The following is a 13,680-nucleotide window of genomic DNA, read 5'->3' on the forward strand; positions in this document are numbered from 1 at the left end:
CGGTCCCAGCTGGTGGGGGCCAGAAGGCAAGGGGTTAAGAACGATGCAGAGGAAGTACTGGCCCACATTATAAGTGAGGAAGTGGCCCTTGTTGGGGAAGTGGTGGGAAGGAGGTGGCCAGCTTATCCTGTGTGATCCTGGGGGGCTGAACCAGGCTTGAGGTGAATATGGCAGGTTGTTCAGAGTTCAGTTTAGTCAAAAAAGGCAGAGTTTTCTAATGACTTGATGGGTTTTTCTAGAAGGTCTGCCAGGGGGCGGGGGTGGGGAGGAGAAAGAGGAGTGACCAGCTCTGGAACATGGCAGAACCCAGGGCGGGTTTATTTCTGATTCTTTTATTCCTGAGCGTGGACCTGAGGGCCCAGGGGATGCCTGAGGGGAGGTCTCAGGGGCAGGCTCTCCCCATTTCTGGGCAACGCTAAGACTTAGGCAATGTGACCGGCCGCAGGGCACCCCTTCACGACGTTGCCTGCGTGCTGGTTCCTTCTGCCCCTCTTGTCGCCCCGCGAGGTGAGCTCTGCCAGACACGAGTCTTTGCGCCCCTTGGTCTCTGCGCCATTCCCACACCTAGCCCGGCGCCTGGCACACCACAGATTTGTCACAGTAATCGAATGAAAAAACAGCTTCTGGTGGTGGGGCTAGGATTCCAACTCAGTATTATCTGCCCTCCAGAAGTAGCTCTCTGTAAACAGAACAGCCCAGGGGCATGTGTGTTGGAGCGAGGCTACCTACGGAGGTGGACCGACCCATCCCGATTTGCCTGGAATGTTTTGGAAGTCCCCTCTACACCCTGCACTGGAGATCCCACGTAGTTTTTACATTGACAGACCTTGCAGATGAGGAGATGGCTCCATGGCCCAAGGTTGCAGGGCAGGCGCGGGGCCAGGCTGGCCTGGGCATCTGGCTTTGCTGCCCCCCGGTGGGGCTTAAGCCATAACCTGAGGGTGGCAGACCCCTCCATCCTAAAGCCTCTCCAGGAACGGCTTTGGAGAGCCTGGAATTTCCTCTGGGCTTCAACCAGCTGTTTTTTCCGTTGAGGGTGGAGGGGCAGTTTTCCCAGCAAGACCCTTCCTTAGGGCAAGGCTTGAGCTTTGCCTTGGGAAAGGTGACAGCGCAGTGACGGGGTCGAGGGGGAGGGCAGCCCGTTCCTCCTCCCCCCACGCCTGGGAACAGGGTGGGATCTCATACTCCACCGTCCTGGCTGCCGGCAGCGGCGCCTGGCTCTTTGGTCAGCTGCCTGGGCTGGAGCCAGGGAATTCCAAGGGGCCAGAACCTGCCTAGATGCCCCAGGGCCCCCTGTGTCCGGGGCTGGCAGCCTGGGCAGGGTGCCACTGGGCGGCTCAGGGCTCCGGGATCTCGCAGGGCGCCACCCGGCTGGACGGGCCTCTCCAGCCCCTGCCTGCCTGCCCGCCCAGGAACCTGGTGAGTGGCAACTGTTGTCCAGAGGTGGGTGAGTCCTGTCACCGAGGGCTCTTGGAGGTGGGATTGGGGACATGTGAGATGCGGTGACCCTGCCAGCCCTGGGCCTGGGGGGAGGGGGTGGTCAGCAGGCATAAGAACACAGGGCTCTGTGCCCAGAGGAGTCTCCAACAGGCAAGTCACACAACGGCAGGGACAGTCACAGGGACCCAAAATATGAGCCTCGTGTCAGGGCAGCTCAAGTTCAAATCCCATCTCTGTCCCTTCCTTCCTGTGGGATCTTGGGCGAGTGGTCTTTCTTCTTATTACCTCAGTTTTCCGTATCTGCAAGATGGGAATGAAAAAGCCCACCTGGATGGGTTGTTCTGAGTGGAGGTACTGGGTACCCAGTTGGCACCTGAGACGTGGGAGTTAATGATGTCACACCAGCCTCTCGGTTTCTGTTACTCTTGGCCCAGGGCTGCGCCCCGAGACCGGAGACAGGAGAGGGCTTCTGAATCCCCATCGAGAAGCTTGCTAGTGAGATGTGAGGGAAGTCGGATGGACAGGAAGCGCTCGTCACAGCCCTGCAGTGGAAGGGCCGTCTGCCCCTCCGGATGCTTGGACATGCTGTGACAGGACAGAGGGACATGTTAACCAGCCTTGTGGATTGCTGCCAGGATCCGTTAGAACAGACCCGAGTTTCAGGTGTGGCTGGTGATCCTGATCCGGTTCCTTTCAGAGTCCAAGTTTCAACACCTGTTAAGTGGGGATAGTAATCCCCCACCCCACCCCCGGGGGCCTTGTATGGAGACGGGGAGATAAGGAAGGCCAGGCCCAGCCAGACGCCTGGCTGTCCCAGCATGAGTGTTCTCTTTCTTCTCGTTATCACTGCTGGCTGCTGGCTGTTCTGCCCGGATTCCTACAGAGTGCCCAGTGGGGCTGGGAGGAGCAGAGGGAATGAGACAGGGCCACCCCAGGCAGTAAGGGCCCCAGAGGCCTTGAACACCATGCCAGGGGGCACTGGGCTCCTGGTGTACAAGGGAGCGGGTGGGTTTGGAAGGACTTGGGCTCCGCGATCCCTCCCCGCTCCCCTGGTAGCCCTCCTTGACCCTGGGCCCTGCAGCCCTGTCCTGAGTCAGTGACCCTAGGTTGCTGACATTGCCCAGGCTGGCCAAAGGGAACAGATACTGGTCTCACACTCAGGGGCCCTCTCTTCCTCTCTTTGTGGCTTTTCTGCACCTGGTCTCCTGTCCTGTGCTGCCTGGCCCCCCTCGGCATCCCCTCCCTGGAGCTTTGTAAGGTCAGCACTCCCTGCCAGCGGAGCTCCCACGTCTCCCTGCGTCCCGCCTCCCTGCTTTCCCTCCTGCTGTCCCCTGGACTGCCCTCTGCGATTTCCCCCTCTGCTGGCAGTGCTCCTTACAGATGTCTGCCACAAGCCCTGTAAGGTCCAAACTGCCCCCATTCTAATCCCACTTCTGCAGCTTCCTGGCTGGGCAGCCTCAGGCAAGTCACTTAACCTCACTGAGCTTCTCCTCCTTCATCTGTAAATGGGGCTAATAATAGTTCTAGCCTCCTGAGACTGACGTGGAGACTGAGCTAGTAACGGGTAAATGCCACACACGTAAGAAGCCTTCAAATTTATTGAACAAAATTTTTATGGAGCGCCCACCATGTGTCGCACACGATTCAAGGGGTTGGGGTGCAGCAGTGACCAGAACAGGCCACAGCCTCCGCCCTCAGTAAATGTCAGCTCTGATTTAGGGATCTATTTGCATGACTGCTTTTCCCACCTCCCCGCAAGGATGGGGATGGTGTCTAATTCTCTGCGCATCACACACCCAGCTCAGGGCCTGGTCTTGCTGGTGAAGGGAAGGGCAGCTCTCCGATTTGGGGATTCCCTTGGCGTTCCTGATTTCCCTGGAGAGTTTATTGCACCTGAGGGAGCCCCTTCCTTCAGCAGTGGACCTTGTAGGGTCAGGCAAGCAAATCTGTAAGGCCTCAGCCTCCCTCTCTCTCTCCCAAGCTGCTGCCATTTTGGATGGCCCCGAGCACTGTTTGCAGTGAGGTCCCTCCTGTTGGGATATCAGAGCTGGAACAGCTGCATGTGAGGCAGGGTTCCCTTGGTTGCAGGGGACAGGATCCCTACTCAAACTGGCTAAAGCAGGAAAGGAAATTCATTGGCTGGGGGGAACTCATCTGTCCAGCAAGGGTTTCAGGCATGGTTGGTCTCGCTCCATCTTTGAGGTCTGCTTCCTTCCTGTTGGTCTCGTTCTCTGTTAGAATCTGCCCAAGTGGTGGCAAGAGTCTCAGGGAAGGCTCTCATTGGCCCACTTCAGGCCCCTGTGCCCAATTCCTGAAGCAGTCATTGGTGGCCAGGGGGATGGGGTATTTTCATTGGCTAGGCTTAGAGCAGGGGCGAGGTCATCTCCTAAGCCCCGCAGCCTGACGAGGGTGGGGAGGGTTGGCTTTCCACAAGGAAGAGATGTTCAGGCCACTCCCCAGAGGGACACATGAACGCGCCCCACCTGGGAGCAAGTGGAAGTCCAGAAGGTGTCTCTGGATTCCAGGGGCTGCTCATGGAAAGCTTGGGGTTTGCGGAAGGCTACCAGGAAGGGGTGCTTCTGGAGAGAAGGCCAGCATTTCTGTTGTTAAGGGAGTGATTTATATTTGGATTCCTTTCTGGGATCATACACCAGGAAGGAAGATGGGAACAGACGTTGCTGGGCCCCTATTCTGTGCCACACACTGGACTAAGCTCTGTGTGCTTCATAACACCAAAAGCAAGCATGGGTTTTGGAAGGAAACTCCGGAGGTAAGCAAGGAGGAAGAGAGTGGATGCCCACATCCCAATCCTGTTCCGCCCCTTCCTAACTACCTGGCCTCAGGCAGCTTGCTTGACCTCTCTGTGCCTCAGCTTCTTCATCTTAAAATGAGAGCAGTAATACCCACTGTGCTGTTATGGTCTAGATTATATGAGCTAATGGGTTGAAGTATTTAGAACAACGTCTGGTGCATTGTAAACTTCCAGTGAAAGTTAGTCATTGTTTTAGTCTGTCTTGGTGGCTCTAACAAAAATATAAACTGGGTGGCTTATAAACAACAGAAATGGACTTCTCGCAGTTCTGGAGGCTGGGAAGTCCAAGATCGGGGTACTGGCAGATGTGGCTGGTGAGGGCCTGCCGCCTGGTTCATTGACGGCTGTCTTCTCGTCGTGTTTCTGCAGACGGTGGAGCTGGGGATCTCTCTGTGGGGTCTCTTATGAAAGCACTCATCCCACTCATGGGGCTCCACCCTCAAGACCTAATCACTTCCCAAAGGCCCCGCTTTCTCATACACTCACATTAGGAATGAGGCTCCAACATATGAATTTGAGGGGGGACACGGTTTGCGCCACTCGTTATCATTACTACTTTTACTGCAATTAATTGGGGGAAGGGGATAGAAAGTAGAACTCTTATGGTGGAATTCAAGGCATAGCAGCAGGGTTTACCAGGCGTCAGTTTGGGGAGGTAGGGGATGCCTTTCTGGAATCCAAAAATCAGACCCAGAGGCTGCTCCTTTAGCTGCATCCCTGCTCATCTCCTGGGGGGTCTTCAGACTTACCTGCCTCGCACACCTGTCCTAGGATGTGCATATTTTATAAGTTGCTGGTTCTGGCTGCCACTTGGCATTGCCTCTCTCTCTCTCCCCCTGCCCCCCATGCTGAAAGGCCCCAGGTCAGTGAGGCCCAGAAATGAGGAATCAGCATTGTCATGGCGACCAGACTTCATCTATGGCTTCAGGGGCTCTGGGAGCAGTAGATGAGTCTCAGTCCCTGGGACTGGCCAGTGTGGGCCCCTCTCCATGACCTGGCTTCTCCCATGAAGCCTCATCTGGGTATCTCTGGTCCCCACTTGTCTGCCCATCTAAGACCTTTCTTAGAGCGTTGGCAGTTGCCATGGAAACAGCTCTTGAGGCAAAACAGCCCACTTGGGCTGAGGAAAAATTCCTCAAGAAAATGGGGAGATTGCCAGATTCCCCAGCTCGCTGAGGGGGCCCCAATTCCTGGAGCCTCCAAAGACTGCTACTTCTGAATGGACCTGGAACTGGCAGATGGATCCTCACCCAGCTCACAGGGCTCCTTGCCTGTCTCCTGCTTTCAGTCTCCCCTCCTTCAGCACAGCCCCCGTATCAGCCGTATGAGTTAGAACGGGGTCATTTCAGAAAGATGGACACCCCTCTGCTCAAAAACCATCCATGGCTCCCTATTGCCCCCAGAGGAAAGTCGGTGCCTTGCAGGGGTCTTCTTAACAGCCCTGTCTCCTGCCATCCCATTCCACACACTCTCACACCACACTTGATCAAGCCTCTGTGCCTTTGCACACAGTTCTCTCTGCACGGATGCCTCCTCCTTCCATGGCTCCACTTAGCAAAGGCTTTGCACCCTCCAAGCCTCAGCCCAAATGTCACCTCCGCCAAGAAGCTTCCCCTGATATCGCCAACCAGCTTCTCTGTGCTTTGTACAGAGCCAGGGTCACAAACTCGGCTGCCAGTGACCAGGAAGGGGACACAGTGAGTAATGTAGGGACTATGTTGTCACTTCTGCAAAAAGATCTGCACTCTCTCGTTACAGCTAAAAGTGAGAATGACTTGGCCCATCTTTCTTACCAGATCGCTCTGATTTCTACACCAGCAGGACCCAGGGCACACTCTGTGGTGAACTGCCACTGACTCATGGCCCCACAGTCAAGGGAGTATTAGGGAGAGGTGGAGACGGCAGATAACCCCATCCTGTTTGTAATGCAGGCCAATATGGCTGGTTCGCTGGAAGTCTGGACTTTAGGTGCTCTGAGGAGGTGCCCCTCCTGGGTGCCCCTGCACCCACCTCCCCTACATGAGGGCAGAGACTGGGCCATCTCACACCCACAGCTTCTAGCAGGGAGTGTGGCACTCAGAAGGTGTTTGCTAGCAGCGTTCTGAATAGATGTTTGAATGCACAGATCTGTGCTCTTTCCTGAACCTGTCAAACGTGCTCCTGCCACAGGGCCTTTGCACTTGCTGTCCATACTGCCTTCAATCAGATAGTCACATGTCTCCCTCTTCCTATATTCAAGTTTCTGCTGAAAGGTCACCTTCTTAGAGAGGCCTTCTCTGAGCACTCAACCTAAAATAATACCCTCTCCCCCATCTCTGTACCCCATTCCTCTTTATATTTTATCTGTAGCATATCCCACCACCTGCCACTGTAATCATTCTATTTTCCCGGCATTTACATAGTGCTTCCAATGAACCGGGCATGCTTCTAAAACATCAGCAATGTGAACTCATTTAATCCTTCGAACAAACAACCCTGTGAGGGAGGAGCTACTGTCCCTGCTGTTTTTCAGATGAGGAAGCTGAAGCACAGAGAGGTGTGGTGACTTGCCTGAGGTCACATAGCTGGTGAGTGGCAGCGCAGGGACTCAGACTCAGGCTGTCTGGCTCCAGGGGTGATGGCCTTATTCGTCCCGTCTTTCTTTATATGTTTGTTCCTATCTCCCCCCACCCCTGGAGAATGCCAGCCCCCCTCAGTTCCCAGATCCAGGCCTGGGGCCTAATAGATGTTTAATAAATATTTCTTGGAAAGATAGAGCAAAGGAGATGGGAGGATCAGAGAACTGGAGGGAAGAATCCCTGGCCTTCAGAGCTTTCCGGTAGCCCAATGTCCAGGCCATCTTGCCGGAAGTTTCTCAGCCTCCCTGAGGGTTTGAGTCAGCCTGTCTGGGAGAGGCCCCAGCCCAGCCTCTCTCACCCTCCCTCGCCCTCCCTCACCCTCCAACAGGGCCTCTGTCTACTGACCTCTCCCAGGCAAAGGTGCCAAAACCGCACTCCTGGAACCCCAGGCCCATGCTGAGCACACTTCCTCCTGTGACAGGACCACGGAGGAGAACGTTCCAGGCCGGAGGCAGGAAGTCTCGGAAACAAGGTGGCCTGGAGCGGACGGGGCTGTTGGGCGGCCGGGGGGTGGCCAGGCAGGGCTGTCCTCGGCCAGATGTGCTGAGAGCCTCAATGTAGCTCAGAGGGACAAGCAGACAGGACATGAGGAGAAGGCTGGAGAGGGGCCCGGCTTCCGACTCTGCGGCCTGCTAGTGCCCGCAATGTAGCCAACATTCCCCGTCATCTGACCCTGTTCTGAGGGGTTCCAGAGAAGGCCCACGCCCTGCCAACTTCTCCGTGGACCCTCAGATAGTAGCTCTGCCAAGGGAGCAGTGGGAATGCATTTCCTAGGCTCTCCCTTGCCGGTAATATTCATAAGTTGTCGTGATTGGGACAGGCACTCTGCCCAGGGCCTCGCCAACTGTGTTTCACTGAATGCTCATAGCCCCTGGAGGCGGATGCTAGGGATGAGGAGCCTGAGGCTCAGAGAGGTGAAGTAACCCGTACCAGGTCCCACAGCCTACAACTGCGGGAGCTGGGATTCAATCCTAGCTCTAAGTGGTAGGGAACCGGGTTCCGGGAAAAATCAGAAGAGAAGCCGAATTCTACCCTTGGCTCACTTATGGGGGTAACCTGGGGAAAGATCATGAAACTGGTTTGAATTTCAGTTTTCCCATCTGTCAAGTGGGAATAAGGGGGAATTGCATCGTGTGAGACCCTTCGAGGGGCTGGCTGTTTTGCTAGGTGCATCCGGTCGGTCCTTCTTGATCTTCATAGCCTACTGGGCAATCCCCACGTCCCAGAAGCAGAAATGGAGGGTCAGAGATGTGGGGAGTGGGTGCGAGCCCTCACAGCCAGGGCCACCTCCTGGTGACGCCGTGCGGCTCTGTGTGGACAGAGGCGGGACCACAGCCTGAGTTCAGCTGAGGGATTTCACTAAGTGGAAAACTGCTTTGCAAAGGCTCCTACGGAGGATGTGGGGATGCGGGAAGGGAGATGGGGCCGAGCTGAGGGCAGGCATGGCAGTGGCCAAGCAGCGTCTGGTATGGGAGGAGGAGGCTCTGAGGAACCCCTGGCTGCAGCCTGGCTTCCGTCCCTCCTCTGCCCCCAGACACATTCCAGGCTCGTCTTCAAGTTCCATTGGTTTCTGGAAGCGCGGCTCTTTGCTTTGGTACAGAATCTGCTAGCTGGATGCCACCCAGCTTTCTCCTCACCCGGGACAGGGATGCTGCTGGTTCTCCCAGATAAGTCACCATCAACGTTTGCTGAGCACCTACTGTGCGGGGGGCACTGTGTCCGCCCACATCATTGCTTCGTGACCTGCTCGTGAGAACTCTAGGAGGGAGGTCGTAATAACAGCCCCATTTTACAGACAGGAACACTGAACCTTGGAAAAGAGAGAATTTGGTTGCTTAACTAGGAAGGGCCTTTGAACCTGGTGGCTTAGCCGCTGGGTGGCTTGGAGTGGGGCAACGAGCCTGAGACCACCTTATCACAGTCAAGAAGGACCCCAGACTTGCTCTCGGGTTGTGGGGTGAGAGGCCTCTACATCAACCTTCAATCCCTGGGCCAGAAATCTTAGAACTGCAAGGGGTCCCAAGAGATCACTTTATCCAGACTCCCTGATTTTCTGAAGGGAAGGTTTTATTTTATTTTTGTTTTTAAGATTTATTTATTTGAGAGAGAGAAAGAGAGAGAATGTGGCGGGGAGGGGCAGAGGGAGAGAGAGAGAGTCTTAAGCAGACTCCATGCTGAGCGCAGAGCCGGACGCAGGGCTCGATCCCACAACCCTGAGATCAGGGCCTGAACCGAAACGAAGTCAGACACTTAACCGACTGCACCACCCAGACGCCCCTGAAGGGAAGGTTTTAGTATTGCCCTTTCATAGGCACTTCAACCACGGCTCCTCAGAGCGGTAAAGCGATTTGCTCGTGGTCACACAGCATGGAGCTGAGCCACCCTGTCTTTCTGCTGGTACAAGACTGGCAATAGACAGACACATGGCCCGTTCAACTATGGCATTTTTTTTAAAGTTGGAAGGGAGGCTTTGACACCATCAACTCCAACCTTGTTTTTACAGATGGGGAAACTAAGGCCGCCAAAGTGTCCGGGATTTATCTAAGGACATGTGCCAAGCAGAGCCTGTGAAAGTATAAAGACCTCTGCCTCTCAGTAGCCCTGTGACCTTGGGTAGGACTCAACTTCGATGGGCCTCTGCTTCTTCAACTCTAAAATGGCCATAATAATGCCCGCCATCCCCTGGAGTTTGTGTGAGGGGATGTACGTAAGTGCTTCTCAGCATCCTGGCACACATAGGTGCTCAATAAAATATCATTGTTTTGATGATTATTATTAATACTATTTAATAATAGCCCTGACGGGGGCACCTGGGTGGCTCAGTTGTTAAGCGTCTGCCTTTGGCTCAGGTCATGGTCCCAGGGTCCTGGAATCGAGCCCCACGTCAGGCTCTCTGCTCTATGGGAAGCCTGCTTCTTCCTCTCCCACTCCCCTTGCTTGTGTTCCCTCTCTCGCTGTGTCTCTGTCAAATAAATAAATACAAATCTTTAAAAAATAATAATAATAATAATAATAGCCCTGACGTTCTGGGCTCCAGAGCTCCTTACCAGGATGGTCTGCTGGTCTCAGATATCTGGCCTGGGGCTCTGGTGTGAGTTTCAGGGGCCTGGTAAGGTCCAGTTCTCATGCATCCAATGGAGCTATAAAGAAGGAAGGAGGGACCAGAGCCTGGGGGTTGAAAACAAGGGCTCCAGAAGCAGGAGCCTGGGGCTCAGCTTGCTTGTTCTTCTCTCCCACAGCAGGTTGGGGCCCTGCTGATGGAGAAAGTTCCTTTGGCTGCCAGCTCTCGGGCGTCTCAAGGAGGTGGGGGAGAAGCTATGCTTGGGGCTGATGTAGCCTGGCCCTCGGGGCTGAAGGTGAGCTGTGCTGGCCTGGACTAGGGGCAGGGGTTGAGGGGGCAGGGGCTGAGACGATGACTTCTTAAGTAGCACCCAGGAGCCCCTGGGAGTCTAGGCTCCAAGCCCACACTGTGAGCAGGACCCTGAGCATATGTCACTGGCCGGCGCCTGGCCTGGGGAGACGGCGACCACTGTTGGCAGCCCTCTCAGACCACATCCTGAGCAGCTCATGTCAACGCCCCCAGAGCTGCTGCCTTCTGGATAAGCTATGTACATAGCTCAGGGATTGCTTGCGTGAGCAGACTCAAGGCTGACTTTAGGGGATTAGGCAGGTCGGGTGCTGGGCCACGTAGTCTCGGGGGACCTAAGCAGGGGGGAATTTGTTTACAGGCCACCTCCAGGGGCTGGGGCAGTGTTTATGGGAAGAGGCACAGGCTATCTGCCTGGGGGCTTTGGACACGAGCTGAGTGCTTGGGAGGACACGCAGTGTTTGTGCATCGGACACACCAATGGGGCCAGATGGCTTCTGAGCTTGGAAAGAAGGACGTCCACCCAAACGCTCTCACTAGGGGCCTTATGCGGCCGGCCACTGTTGCTGGGTCTGCCATATAAGAGTGGGGCCGGGTTTGCAAGGAAGTGTCCATGCTCTCCCTGGGCCCGGGAACCTGAAACCAAGCCAGGCTCTCATCTGGGGCTGGGGATCCAGCCCAGGCTCAGTCCCAGCGTCTCCTGCTTCTGGGCCCTCCTCACTGTTGGAGGTTTCCTGGGGCCTCTGGTCTCTGAGCAAGGGGCTCATCCAGGTCCAGGGCTGTAACTCCATGCTGTGGCCCGCTCCTACAGGTTCCTAAGCTCAAACAGGGCCCCATCCAAACCCAAAGAAAATGGGACAGGCTGTTAGGCAGCCAGCACTTTCTAGCTTCATTGCAGTGACTCAGTGTGAGCTCCTAAGTGTGGGTGTGGGACTAGGGAGGAAATTCTCTCCCGACACAGAGCTAATTCTGTCCCGGGGCTGGCGGCCAGCCTGCGGTGGGAATGTCTGCAGTGCAGTGTGGTTTCGAGGTTCCTGAGTCCCTCCGAGCTGGGGATCCAGGGATTGTAACCCCTAAGGTGTGTCTCTCGGAGAGCGATCTGTCGGGCGGTGGGCAACTGGCGGGCGGGGGCAGCCAGGGAACTCTGCAGCAGACAGACGTCAGAACCTACAGAGGCTGCCGGGGCCGGTGGGAGGCGAGCATGCGGCTGAGGAGGGCCTTTTGTGAAGGAGGAGTGGTGCGTGGAAGGCCTCTTTACACTTCAGTTGCGGGCCAAGGCTGTGATCTTGGGCAAGGAGAAATAGCACAGATTTGGGGGTCAGAGCATCCTCGGTTCAAATCCTAGGCTGAGGCTTAAAGGCCACGGGAGCCCTGCTCGGCCACTTCACCTCTCTGAGTGAGCCTCTGTTTGCAGATCTCTGCAGGGAGGCTCCAGAGGGGTGAGGCGTGAGGGGGGTGTGACGGGCCAGGCAGAGGTCTGGGCTCCGGGGACACACTACACACAGGACAGACTGAGCCCCTCTTCTTCTCTGTGGCTTAGGGAGGGTCACTTGCTCCGTCTGGACCCCAGTTTCTCCAGTCACAAAACGGGGTGCCCGCGAGGGAGAGGCATCCCCCTTCCCGAGGTTGCAGGGAGCTGGAGGAGAGGCCTCCGGGGCTGCCATCTGGCCCGTCAGGGTGGGCCGTGGGGGAGGTGGCAGAGGAGGACGTCAGCCAGGCCAGACCTCCCCCTTGAAGGAGAGCGCTTCCTGCCTTGGGCCCGTGGCCAGGAGGTTAGTGGCAGGCCGGCCGTGGCTGGAGAGGCAGCGGGGTGGGAGAGCGAGGGGCCGCTGGTAGCGGGGGGCCGGGTCAGCGCAGAGGTGAGTGAGGGCAGGCGAGGTGCCGGCTGAGCCTCTCACGGGGGAGGACTGGGACTGGGGGCGGGGAGACAGAAGACAGGGAGACTACACGGAGGAGAGAGAGACACGGAGACGCACACGCAGAGCTGAGGAGAAAGAGAGAGAGGGGCTGAAGGACGAGAAGCAGGGAGAGACCCCGACCGACAGACACAGACGGAAAGGGAGCTAAGTTCTTTGCAGCCTTAGGGCACCCGTTTAGCCGAGGGGCATGAACAAAGACACAGAGGGGAAGCCGGAGGCACACGGCTGCTGCCCAGATGCCTCCCAGCCCTGCTGTCCCCTGAGCCCGTGGGGACAAGGCCAGCAGGCAGTAGCTGGGGAAGGTGGGGCCTTGGACGCAGATGGACCAGATTCAAATCCCTGCACTGCCGCTCGCCAGATGTGTGACTTCAGGCAAGCAACCCCATCCCCACCCCCTCTGGCCTCAGCCGTCTCCTTGAGAAAGCAGGATTGGTGACAGCCACCCTCGCAGTGTTAGGGGGAGGTCCGGGTGGGGAAAGGCCCCCGTAGTGCATCCCAGCCTCCAAGCCCGGGCCGGGGGCAGCAGGCTCCACGCATGCCTGCAGGATGGATGCACGAATGCACCCCCATCTCCAAAAGACTTTTCCTGCAGCACCTGGGATCATGACACATTCCCGTTCGGACCATTCACTAGAGGCAGGGGGGCCCAGCAGAAAACTCGCGGGGAACCTGGAACCTCGTTTTGCCCCATCTGTAAAATGCACACCATGAACCCTGCCAGATTGACCCTGGTGGGGGCTCTTAGGTGGTTCCACTGGAGCAAAGACCAGAGAATTCCAGAATGTTCCGGGCAGGCGAGGTGGTAGACAAGGAAAGAGAGTGGGTTTGGCAGTTCCGGCAAGCTGAGTTTGAAGCCCAACATGACACCTACCTGCCTGGAGCTTCCTCCTCCATCCACAGTGCCTGATTTGACCTACCTTGTTTACCTGAGCAATCTGTGTGACCTTGGGCACGTTACTCACCCTCTCTGGGCCTCAGTTTCCTCTTCGTAATAGTGCCTAGAAGGTAGTGAGGGCTAAATACATGTTTGTTTAATAAAAATGAAGCCAGTAACATCCGCCTGAGGTTTTTGCTCTCTGTGGCAGGAGGAATCAGATGTGAACTTGAGCCCCCATCCATCCTGGGCAGGAGCTGGGCTCGCCAAGGAGGTACGAGGCCTTGGGTGCCACGGAGCCAGCTTACTCTGGGCCAGGGCTTCCAGTGGCGCATCCAAGTTCATTCCCAGTCTGAGAGGAGGCTTCGGGGTGGGGCACCGAAGGGCCCTGGGCCCGGCCAAGGCTGCTCTCTTGGTCCTCAGCCGGCCAAGCGTGGCTTCATCAGGGGTTCAGGGATGCAGGCGTGGGCTGAGCACTGCCCAAACATGAACACCAGCCAAGGATTCGGGGTGTCTGTTTGTTTGCTCTGGGTTTTCCTGGACCTCAGGAGATGAGAGAGGGCTGACACAATGACACCCCTGCATCCATCCTCATTCACATCGCCAGTCTCCGGAAGCCCCCACACTTGACCTCTCTTTCTTCACGGTGC

At 56.4% G+C, this 13,680-nt stretch overlaps 1 protein-coding gene across 7 annotated transcripts in view; it reads left to right on the plus strand.

Moving 5' to 3' along the window:
* CMKLR1 (chemerin chemokine-like receptor 1) overlaps positions 1-13,680 on the plus strand; it is a 45,668-nt gene that overhangs the window by 21,289 nt on the left and 10,699 nt on the right. For 2 of the 7 annotated variants that reach the window (XM_064578555.1, XM_064578556.1), the window contains exon 1: positions 11,069-11,315. The exons of 4 other annotated variants lie outside the window; for them this stretch is intronic. The gene's annotated coding sequence lies outside the window, so the exon portion shown is untranslated. Of the gene's footprint in view, positions 1-1,242; positions 1,420-11,068; positions 11,316-13,680 lie in introns of those variants that run through there. One more of the 7 variants, XM_064578557.1, reaches the window with a different exon arrangement.

The sequence above is a fragment of the Mirounga angustirostris genome, unplaced genomic scaffold (genome assembly GCF_029215605.1).
Source record: "Mirounga angustirostris isolate CCGP_5_RB_7025 unplaced genomic scaffold, mMirAng1.0.hap1 SCAF_14, whole genome shotgun sequence".
NCBI classification, from domain to species: Eukaryota; Metazoa; Chordata; class Mammalia; order Carnivora; family Phocidae; genus Mirounga; species Mirounga angustirostris.